The 12,500-nt window shown below is 44.4% G+C and overlaps 2 non-coding genes across 2 annotated transcripts; both read right to left on the bottom strand.

Annotated features, from left to right (window-relative positions):
• Positions 1-2,080: 2,080 nt before the first annotated feature.
• On the bottom strand, positions 2,081-2,235 carry LOC125387137. The gene has a single exon (XR_007227683.1). It is a non-coding gene; the product is annotated as a 5.8S ribosomal RNA (ribosomal RNA).
• Positions 2,236-4,536: 2,301 nt separating this feature from the next.
• Positions 4,537-6,459, bottom strand: LOC125387138. Its single transcript, XR_007227685.1, has one exon. It is a non-coding gene; the product is annotated as a small subunit ribosomal RNA (ribosomal RNA).
• Positions 6,460-12,500: the final 6,041 nt, after the last annotated feature.

Here is a 12,500-nt window from a genome sequence, read left to right as displayed (position 1 = left end):
ATCTCGCCTACTCTGAGGTCGCTTCAACGTCACGACACGAGACAAAAATGTGATTTTTTATTCAAAGAAAAAAAAAACACGTTCGTGCCGTGTATGCGCGAACACTTCGAACAAAGCTATGAAACTCCAGTACGAGAGAAGGTGATATTTTTTTTTATCTCTATATGCGAAAATCGCCTCAAAGAGAAAAAAAAATAAAAAAAAATAAAAATTCGAATAGAACGAGAACACTCTTTCCTTCCAGAGAAGCGTTTTAAGCATCGCGCCAAAGTGCCCTTTTTTCTTCGTACGTCGTATCATGTTCGAGCTAAGACTCACGCCAGACATCCTTAAAACGATCGTCGGTGATTTTTAACGCCCGTCCTCAGTCCCTTACAGCCGTTTCTCTACTCTCGACAAATTCCAGCGGTTCCTTGTTTTCTGCCGGCACAGAGATCGAAACGTCAAAGTTTCTTTGCTCTGTACCGACGACGACGAAAACGCACGGGAACGCACGCAAGTGGAAAAGCGAGCGAGACGTACACTGTGGTGTGTTCGGGGACTGGACGACCGTCGACGTTAGGATGCGCGGTCCAGCGATAGACGCCGAAAAGGCATGGGATGACCAACACTCTCTGTTTTCCAGTACTTGTAGCGCCGAATTGCCTTAAAAAAAATCACACGCGCGCACGACTATCACGTCGTACGCGCGTGTATACCTCGTCTTTAATTAAATCAAAGTTTCACTCCAGCCTCGCCAAAGGGGATCGTCATCTTCCTCGTCTACGATCTCTCCTGTACGTGTCCAGAGATTCTCTCTGACACGACGACGACGACGACCATCCAACGACTTTGTAACGGACTCTCGTGCGCATCTTCGTCAGGTACGGAAACGTTGCGCAACACCTCGAGCTTGGTAAAACACCCGTAGCCGATCATAGACACGCGCTAGTTCGCACACGATTTGTACGATTTCCGACGAACGTGGCTTTGGGCCAGGGCCGGCGGGCAGAGAGATACGCGAACGACGGGGAAAATTCGTCCCGATACAAGTAACGCGTACTCTCCGATCTCCGCGCAACGCCTGGGGATCATCTCCCTAAGTCATCAGCGTTCGAAGAAATCACGTGTGCGTTCCCGGATCTACGGCTCTCTTTCGGGGATAAATTACAAGCACAGAGTATATTAAACGCAACGACGACCCATCGATGCGACGGTCCTCGTCGTTGTCAGTCGCTCGCGCGCGTGCAGAGTATATCTCTACGCACGAAGAGACGGAGTGGGCATTAGATCCCTGGGGCTATTCGAGTAAAACGTCTTAAGAAAAGACGGTTGTACGGCAAAATTCCGCACCGTTACCAAGTTTACTTTTATCTGAGGCTGTTCTCATTCTCTCCTCTCTCGACCGAGTTCCCATATTTGCTTTCTCTCAGTCTCGCCAAAATAATATTCATTTAAGACGACGTCGGGGGCGCGGACATCGTGCACATCGAAAACCTGCAAACGTATGCAAATCTGCTGATATGAAAAAAAAATCGGTCACGAGGACAACACTACGTATATATATATATATATATATATATATATATAATATATTCGATAACCGACACGAAGCGGTGCATAAGCGGGCGGTCGTACGAAAGAACGACTCACGACGCCGCTAGCACTCACGCAGGTCCGTGACGGTTCTCTCCGCTCTTATTCGTATCCTTCTTCGTGCTCTTCCTCCGACTCTGAAACGTTCTACGTATCGTAAGAACGACGGCGGGTTGTCGAAGGCACCAAGGGACAGAGAGAGACAGAGGTAGAATTTCGTAGTGTCTCCCGTGAACACGATAGTTTATATATCGAGCATGCGTACGAATTGCACGGTCTCGGCACGACCGCGACGAACGCCGACGAGCGTCCAACAATCGCTCGTACGTCGCGTACGTTCTCTCGCGTCCGCTCTTGTTCGTATCCTTCTTCGTGCGCTTCCTCCGACTCTGAAACGTTCTACGTATCGTAAGAACGACGGCGGGTTATCGAAGGCACCAAGGGACAGAGAGAGACAGATAGAGAGGAACGACACGCAACGCAAGCAGTCTTAGGTTTACGTGAGCAACCCTCAGCCAGGCGTGGTCCAGGAATTGTATCCGTGGACCGCAATGTGCGTTCGAAATGTCGATGTTCATGTGTCCTGCAGTTCACACGTTGACGCGCAATTAGCTGCGTTCTTCATCGACCCACGAGCCAAGTGATCCACCGTTCAGGGTAATCTTTTTATATATTTTTTAAAACTTTTGTACTCCATGTACTCTTAATACTCGGTTCGAGCGAAGCCGAGATCCGACACGACCGACCAACGGGAATCGGACGCGCAGAAGTCGCCGGAAGATCGACGACACGAAAACGTTCGAAAATGAAATCCGACGAACGCGCGAAGATACGCGCGTCCGCCGGCCGGGCGAAAAGTACATTATGATATATAACAACCATCGAGATCGAAGCTCCGTTCGTCAGGAAACGACGGGGATATAACACCCGATTCTGAATCCTCTGTTCAGCACACGATCTCGCGAAGAAATACGCACGGTGGCTAGCCCATATATATATATATATATATATGTGTGTGTGTGTATATAATACGATACTACGCATTCCTCTCGTCCAATTATTCAAGAAAAAGAGCGTGCGCCTCCATCGTTCGGGTGATGTAAAGATTCGATGGGACTCGCGCGACCCTCGGCCTCGAGCGGTCTTTCCTCCCAATATCCAGAAGCCGAGCTTTGAAAAAACTCTAGCGACGGCACGGGTGTCCGACTCACGACATCGAGGCTTCGAAGTCGGCGATCTCCTCCGAACGGATGGCGATCGCGACGACTCAAAGCGTGAAAAATCGACGAAAGAGAACACATCTCCGTTCAGGTGATTGTTTTTTTTTAAATAAAAAAAATTCGATGGGAATCGCATCCATCTACCTCGCGCGGTCTTTCTTCCCAATATCCAGAAGCCGAGCTTTGAAAAAACTCCAGCGACGGCACGGGTGTCCGACTCACGACAACGAGGATAGACAGCCTGCGGTCCCCTCTGAACGGGTTATATAGCGACGAACTAGATAAAACTTTAGTCGTTCAGGTAGTGTTTAAAAAAAATAAAAAAATTCGATGGGACTCGCATCCATCTACCTCGCGCGGTCTTTCTTCCCAATATCCAGAAGCCGAGCTTTGAAAAAACTCTAGCGACGGCACGGGTGTCCGACTCACGACAACGAGGATAGACAGTCTGCGGTCCCCTCTGAACGGGATTATATGCGACGGTAGGCAACGAACTAGACGAAACTTTAGTCGTTCAGGTGGTATAAAAAAAAATTCGATGGGACGCACGCGCAGCCGTCGTCCTCGAGCGGTCTTTCTTCCCAATATCCAGAAGCCGAGCTTTGAAAAAGCTCTAGCGACGGCACGGGTGTCCGACTCACGACATCGAGGATAGACAGCCTGCGGTCCCCTCCGAACCAACTTCGGCTAGACTAGTTACGAATCGTTGCTACGCATCGTCATCATAGTCATCGTCATCATCATCATCATCATCATCATTATATCATTATCATAGCGGGCCAACATCCACGCAATGCGTTTTCGTTCTAGGTTACCCGATCCACGAGTATGTTACAAGTGGTTTCGTTATTTCGAACAAAACGACATACGAAGAGCACACGCCCTATGGGTAGGAAGCACGTTTCGAGAACGACCGAGAGCGGTGAAAGAGACGAGAGGTCGACGCACATAAGGTATCCATGGATCTTCGAAGAGAACCTTCGAAGATATATCGGTATCCTTTCTATATGCGCGACTCGCTACTCGTACTTTCGCTCTCGTCGACTCGTTTTAGTCGCTTCGTTCGATCCCAAAGAGGAGTCTTCGATGTCCCGTTGCTAGGAGGAGAGCAAACGCAACACAGACCACGAAACATAGAAGAGAATAGGCGAGCATGATCTCTCCGACACGAGGCACTTTAGAGATTTTGTTATTCGTTTGTACGGTCTCCACGACGCAAGAAAAAAAATACGAGATCGTGGCGGCGGGTCTTTCTGTATACGGCCTCACGCAAGCGCCTCGATCGCATTTCTCTTTACGTGTGGTTTCCATTCGTAATTTTTCGTTCGATATTCGTGTCAAAGTTTAATTTTCGAAAGCTCAAGTTCCCATTTATAGTTTTATTATAATTTCATAATATTCGCAGGCGGCGGGTCTTTCTGTGTACGACCTCACGCAGGCGCCTCGAATTCGTATATGTATCTCTTCATCCCGATGATCGAGAGAGAGTGCCACCTTCTCTTCGTATAGTTTCGTAGCTGGAGGGTCGTCTCCTCCTTATGTCTTTTCATCATTTTTGCCAACGGAGTAAGCCACGCTCCGGGCGAATTTAACTGTTCTTTGTTAAAGTATATAGCTTGTTGATACGTCGTATATACTTTGGTTCGTCGATATAGGAGGAGTACGGCTCCTTACCGACTTATACAGTTTCGTATTTTTCAAGTGTTCAAGTCAAATTCTTTAAGTTTTTGTGTTATATCGTTAATGATCCTTCCGCAGGTTCACCTACGGAAACCTTGTTACGACTTTTACTTCCTCTAAATGATCAAGTTTGGTCATCTTCCCGGTAACATCGGCAATGCTTATCACATTGGCCGCGCACCAGTCCGAAGACCTCACTAAATCATTCAATCGGTAGTAGCGACGGGCGGTGTGTACAAAGGGCAGGGACGTAATCAACGCGAGCTTATGACTCGCGCTTACTGGGAATTCCTCGTTCATGGGGAATAATTGCAAGCCCCAATCCCTAGCACGAAGGAGGTTCAGCGGGTTACCCGGGCCTTTCGGCCAGGGAAAACACGCTGATTCCTTCAGTGTAGCGCGCGTGCGGCCCAGAACATCTAAGGGCATCACAGACCTGTTATTGCTCAATCTCGTGCGGCTAGAAGCCGCCTGTTCCTCTAAGAAGATTTGTTTGTACGTTGGTAGTAAAAACCCACCGACCGAAGCCGGGGGCCTTCGAGATACCATAAGTTACGTCTATTTAGCAGGCTAGAGTCTCGTTCGTTATCGGAATTAACCAGACAAATCGCTCCACCAACTAAGAACGGCCATGCACCACCACCCACCGAATCAAGAAAGAGCTATCAATCTGTCAATCCTTCCGGTGTCCGGGCCTGGTGAGGTTTCCCGTGTTGAGTCAAATTAAGCCGCAGGCTCCACTCCTGGTGGTGCCCTTCCGTCAATTCCTTTAAGTTTCAGCTTTGCAACCATACTTCCCCCGGAACCCAAAAGCTTTGGTTTCCCGGAAGCTGCCCGCCGAGTCATCGGAGGAACTTCGGCGGATCGCTGGCTGGCATCGTTTATGGTTAGAACTAGGGCGGTATCTGATCGCCTTCGAACCTCTAACTTTCGTTCTTGATTAATGAAAACATTTTTGGCAAATGCTTTCGCTTCTGTCCGTCTTGCGACGATCCAAGAATTTCACCTCTAACGTCGCAATACGAATGCCCCCATCTGTCCCTATTAATCATTACCTCGGGGCTCCGAAAACCAACAAAATAGAACCGAGGTCCTATTCCATTATTCCATGCACACAGTATTCAGGCGAAGGTAGCCTGCTTTAAGCACTCTAATTTGTTCAAAGTAAACGTATCGGCCCACCTCGACACTCAGTGAAGAGCACCGCGATGGGATATTAGTTGGACCGCCCGCGAGGAGCTAAGCCCACCGATAGGACGTACCACATAATGCCAGTTAAACACCGCGAGCGGTGAACCGACACTGTGACACACAGATTCAACTACGAGCTTTTTAACCGCAACAACTTTAATATACGCTATTGGAGCTGGAATTACCGCGGCTGCTGGCACCAGACTTGCCCTCCAATTGGTCCTCGTTAAAGGATTTAAAGTGTACTCATTCCGATTACGGGGCCTCGGATGAGTCCCGTATCGTTATTTTTCGTCACTACCTCCCCGTGCCGGGAGTGGGTAATTTGCGCGCCTGCTGCCTTCCTTGGATGTGGTAGCTGTTTCTCAGGCTCCCTCTCCGGAATCGAACCCTGATTCCCCGTTACCCGTTACAACCATGGTAGGCGCAGAACCTACCATCGACAGTTGATAAGGCAGACATTTGAAAGATGCGTCGCCGGTGCTAGATGACCATGCGATCAGCACAAAGTTATTCAGAGTCACCAAAACAAACGATGGACGGACAGACGAGCCATCCGCCACCGATTGGTTTTGATCTAATAAAAGCATTCCTACCATCTCTGGTCGGAATCTGTTTGCATGTATTAGCTCTAGAATTACCACAGTTATCCAAGTAAATGTAGGTATGATCTAAGAAACCATAACTGATTTAATGAGCCATTCGCGGTTTCACCTTAATGCGGCATGTACTGAGACATGCATGGCTTAATCTTTGAGACAAGCATATGACTACTGGCAGGATCAACCAGGGATCTTATAATATATTCCCAAAAACCAGCATTTTCGTTTAAAAGTTCTCTCTGTGTCGTAGGTGGGACGTAAGCACCGTACGACGAGACTTTTCATTTTATATATATATATATATAATATAATTTAGAGAGCAACGTTCCATGGTTCAGTAACAACGTCACTCAGCCACTTTAATTCTCCTCCTCTCTCACCATCATATATCGATACAAAGATTCATACTTCACAGAATTATTTCTGTTTGTAACTTTTCTCCTCCAACTTCTCTCGTAGAATATAACTTAGCGGTAAAGCACGTATACGCATGCTGGACATACCGTAAGAATATTCTTTTATAAGCTTCAACACCTCTGTAGAGACGCGTTACCAGAAGATAACGCACTCTACAGAACGCCAAAGAGACCATCGTGCAGCTACAAATAGCTTACAACCGATGGTCTCGGCAAGAATGGCTACTCCGTAAGTACAAGCACACACGCATCCAACTTTTGTCAAATACGTGCACACAGGTCACCAGCTTCCCGACTAAGGGGAAGCTTGCCACGTTAACGGTCATTACGTCCTAGACTTCGACCCGCGGCGCAGCAGTGTAGAGAAAAAACCAGTACGAGAACGGAGGAACAGTCGAGAAATAGCGTAAAATACACTAAGACTCGAGGAGCGGTGACTGAATTCTCAACCGAGGCCGTAGAATAGCCACGCGCCCAACGCTGTTCCGACCGAACCGTCCGGCTCGACGCTTCTCTTATAGATACCAAGGGGCCGGCCGGAAGGCCGGCGCCGGCCGGGCTAGCGGCCGCGCGCTTATGGTGCAAAACCTCCGTAGCAACGTACCGTTCGGAAGGGACGCTGGAACTTAGTCGCTCGCACGTTCAATAACTACTATATAAAGGCGATATCCAACCATCGAAATATTTTACCACAAGCATTATTAACATATTATAAATGCATTTTTACCAAAAAATTAATTTTTTTTTTCACCGAAAAATTGCATCAGTAAACATACAGTTTTATCGACTATGGACAAAAAATAACTTTATAATCGATTAAAACACGTTAAAATAATACGAAATATGTAAAAAAATATATACCTTGTAACATTAATTAACGAAAAAAATGCAAAAATATCCCAGTCGTATCAGTCCGACGGAAGCTAATTTTTCAAAAAATTCGACAAAAATGTTTAATCCGATTGCATTTAATAGAGATATAACGATCCCTGTAAAAAAAATTATACCTTATAACGCTTTTTAACGAAATAACTCGAAATAATCATTTCGGACTTTTCGCGCCGGCCGAAATTTTTCTAAGTCCCTACGTACCGGTCCGAAATACTTCAAAGTCCCAACGTCGCGTCGCATCAGTCCATTTCTAAAAAACGTTCCAGCGACCAAATAAACGCTTAATCCCGACGTAAAACGTCGAGATAAGTCGATTTATGCAAAAATATTCGTACCTTGTAACACTTTTAAGCGAGATAATTGGAAAAAACCGGTTCGATATCGAAATTTTTCCAAGTCCCAACGAAAAAATCGAAACTTTGTAGAAGGTCTTGGGGACGAAAAAAAACGCTTAATCCCGACGTAAAACGTCGAGATACATCGATTTGTGCAAAAATATTCCTACCTTGTAACACTTTTAAGCGAGATAACTCGAAAAAACCTTTTCGGTCTTTTCGCACCGGCCGAACTTGCTCAAAGTCCCAACGTCCCGTCGCATAATTCCGTTTCTAGAAAACGTTCCAGCGACCATATAAACGTTTAATCCCGACGTAAAACGTCGAGATAAGTCGATTTATGCAAAAATATTCGTACCTTGTAACACTTTTAAGCGAGATAATTGGAAAAAACCGGTTCGATATCGAAATTTTTCCAAGTCCCAACGAAAAAATCGAAACTTTGTAGAAGGTCTTGGGGACGAAAAAAACGCTTAATCCCGACGTAAAACGTCGAGATACATCGATTTGTGCAAAAATATTCCTACCTTGTAACACTTTTAAGCGAGATAACTCGAAAAAACCTTTTCGGTCTTTTCGCACCGGCCGAACTTGTTCAAAGTCCCAACGTCGCGTCGCATAATTCCGTTTCTAAAAAACGTTCCAGCGACCATATAAACGTTTAATCCCGACGTAAAACGTCGAGATAAGTCGATTTATGCAAAAATATTCGTACCTTGTGACACTTTTAAGCGAGATAATTGGTAAAAACCGGTTCGATATCGAAATTTTTCCAAGTCCCAACGAAAAAATCGAAACTTTGTAGAAGGTCTTGGGGACGAAAAAAACGCTTAATCCCGACGTAAAACGTCGAGATACATCGATTTGTGCAAAAATATTCCTACCTTGTAACACTTTTAAGCGAGATAACTCGAAAAAACCTTTTCGGTCTTTTCCCACCGGCCGAACTTGTTCAAAGTCCCAACGTCCCGTCGCATAATTCCGTTTCTAGAAAACGTTCCAGCGACCATATAAACGTTTAATCCCGACGTAAAACGTCGAGATAAGTCGATTTATGCAAAAATATTCGTACCTTGTGACACTTTTAAGCGAGATAATTGGTAAAAACCGGTTCGATATCGAAATTTTTCCAAGTCCCAACGAAAAAATCGAAACTTTGTAGAAGGTCTTGGGGACGAAAAAAACGCTTAATCCCGACGTAAAACGTCGAGATACATCGATTTGTGCAAAAATATTCCTACCTTGTGACACTTTTAAGCGAGATAACTCGAAAAAACCTTTTCGGTCTTTTCGCACCGGCCGAACTTGTTCAAAGTCCCAACGTCGCGTCGCATAATTCCGTTTCTAAAAAACGTTCCAGCGACCATATAAACGTTTAATCCCGACGTAAAACGTCGAGATAAGTCGATTTATGCAAAAATATTCGTACCTTGTGACACTTTTAAGCGAGATAATTGGTAAAAACCGGTTCGATATCGAAATTTTTCCAAGTCCCAACGAAAAAATCGAAACTTTGTAGAAGGTCTTGGGGACGAAAAAAACGCTTAATCCCGACGTAAAACGTCGAGATACATCGATTTGTGCAAAAATATTCCTACCTTGTAACACTTTTAAGCGAGATAACTCGAAAAAACCTTTTCGGTCTTTTCGCACCGGCCGAACTTGTTCAAAGTCCCAACGTCCCGTCGCATAATTCCGTTTCTAGAAAACGTTCCAGCGACCATATAAACGTTTAATCCCGACGTAAAACGTCGAGATACGTCGATTTATGCAAAAATATTCGTACCTTGTGACACTTTTAAGCGAGATAATTGGTAAAAACCGGTTCGATATCGAAATTTTTCCAAGTCCCAACGAAAAAATCGAAACTTTGTAGAAGGTCTTGGGGACGAAAAAAACGCTTAATCCCGACGTAAAACGTCGAGATACATCGATTTGTGCAAAAATATTCCTACCTTGTAACACTTTTAAGCGAGATAACTCGAAAAAACCTTTTCGGTCTTTTCGCACCGGCCGAACTTGCTCAAAGTCCCAACGTCCCGTCGCATAATTCCGTTTCTAGAAAACGTTCCAGCGACCATATAAACGTTTAATCCCGACGTAAAACGTCGAGATAAGTCGATTTATGCAAAAATATTCGTACCTTGTAACACTTTTAAGCGAGATAATTGGAAAAAACCGGTTCGATATCGAAATTTTTCCAAGTCCCAACGAAAAAATCGAAACTTTGTAGAAGGTCTTGGGGACGAAAAAAACGCTTAATCCCGACGTAAAACGTCGAGATACATCGATTTGTGCAAAAATATTCCTACCTTGTAACACTTTTAAGCGAGATAACTCGAAAAAACCTTTTCGGTCTTTTCGCACCGGCCGAACTTGCTCAAAGTCCCAACGTCCCGTCGCATAATTCCGTTTCTAGAAAACGTTCCAGCGACCATATAAACGTTTAATCCCGACGTAAAACGTCGAGATAAGTCGATTTATGCAAAAATATTCGTACCTTGTAACACTTTTAAGCGAGATAATTGGAAAAAACCGGTTCGATATCGAAATTTTTCCAAGTCCCAACGAAAAAATCGAAACTTTGTAGAAGGTCTTGGGGACGAAAAAAACGCTTAATCCCGACGTAAAACGTCGAGATACATCGATTTGTGCAAAAATATTCCTACCTTGTAACACTTTTAAGCGAGATAACTCGAAAAAACCTTTTCGGTCTTTTCGCACCGGCCGAACTTGTTCAAAGTCCCAACGTCGCGTCGCATAATTCCGTTTCTAAAAAACGTTCCAGCGACCATATAAACGTTTAATCCCGACGTAAAACGTCGAGATAAGTCGATTTATGCAAAAATATTCGTACCTTGTGACACTTTTAAGCGAGATAATTGGTAAAAACCGGTTCGATATCGAAATTTTTCCAAGTCCCAACGAAAAAATCGAAACTTTGTAGAAGGTCTTGGGGACGAAAAAAACGCTTAATCCCGACGTAAAACGTCGAGATACATCGATTTGTGCAAAAATATTCCTACCTTGTAACACTTTTAAGCGAGATAACTCGAAAAAACCTTTTCGGTCTTTTCCCACCGGCCGAACTTGTTCAAAGTCCCAACGTCCCGTCGCATAATTCCGTTTCTAGAAAACGTTCCAGCGACCATATAAACGTTTAATCCCGACGTAAAACGTCGAGATAAGTCGATTTATGCAAAAATATTCGTACCTTGTGACACTTTTAAGCGAGATAATTGGTAAAAACCGGTTCGATATCGAAATTTTTCCAAGTCCCAACGAAAAAATCGAAACTTTGTAGAAGGTCTTGGGGACGAAAAAAACGCTCAATCCCGACGTAAAACGTCGAGATACATCGATTTGTGCAAAAATATTCCTACCTTGTGACACTTTTAAGCGAGATAACTCGAAAAAACCTTTTCGGTCTTTTCGCACCGGCCGAACTTGTTCAAAGTCCCAACGTCGCGTCGCATAATTCCGTTTCTAAAAAACGTTCCAGCGACCATATAAACGTTTAATCCCGACGTAAAACGTCGAGATAAGTCGATTTATGCAAAAATATTCGTACCTTGTGACACTTTTAAGCGAGATAATTGGTAAAAACCGGTTCGATATCGAAATTTTTCCAAGTCCCAACGAAAAAATCGAAACTTTGTAGAAGGTCTTGGGGACGAAAAAAACGCTTAATCCCGACGTAAAACGTCGAGATACATCGATTTGTGCAAAAATATTCCTACCTTGTAACACTTTTAAGCGAGATAACTCGAAAAAACCTTTTCGGTCTTTTCGCACCGGCCGAACTTGTTCAAAGTCCCAACGTCCCGTCGCATAATTCCGTTTCTAGAAAACGTTCCAGCGACCATATAAACGTTTAATCCCGACGTAAAACGTCGAGATACGTCGATTTATGCAAAAATATTCGTACCTTGTGACACTTTTAAGCGAGATAATTGGTAAAAACCGGTTCGATATCGAAATTTTTCCAAGTCCCAACGAAAAAATCGAAACTTTGTAGAAGGTCTTGGGGACGAAAAAAACGCTTAATCCCGACGTAAAACGTCGAGATACATCGATTTGTGCAAAAATATTCCTACCTTGTGACACTTTTAAGCGAGATAACTCGAAAAAACCTTTTCGGTCTTTTCGCACCGGCCGAACTTGTTCAAAGTCCCAACGTCGCGTCGCATAATTCCGTTTCTAAAAAACGTTCCAGCGACCATATAAACGTTTAATCCCGACGTAAAACGTCGAGATACGTCGATTTATGCAAAAATATTCGTACCTTGTGACACTTTTAAGCGAGATAATTGGAAAAAACCGGTTCGATATCGAAATTTTTCCAAGTCCCAACGAAAAAATCGAAACTTTGTAGAAGGTCTTGGGGACGAAAAAAACGCTTAATCCCGACGTAAAACGTCGAGATACATCGATTTGTGCAAAAATATTCCTACCTTGTGACACTTTTTAGCGAGATAATTGGTAAAAACCGGTTCGATATCGAAATTTTTCCAAGTCCCAATGTGCAAATCGAAACTTTTCAGAACGTTTCAAGATCAAAATTAACGCTTAATCCCGATGTATTTAATA

This window comes from Bombus terrestris, unplaced genomic scaffold, assembly GCF_910591885.1.
Source record: "Bombus terrestris unplaced genomic scaffold, iyBomTerr1.2, whole genome shotgun sequence".
NCBI classification, from domain to species: domain Eukaryota; kingdom Metazoa; phylum Arthropoda; class Insecta; order Hymenoptera; family Apidae; genus Bombus; species Bombus terrestris.
This window is presented reverse-complemented; position numbering and strand designations above follow the sequence as displayed.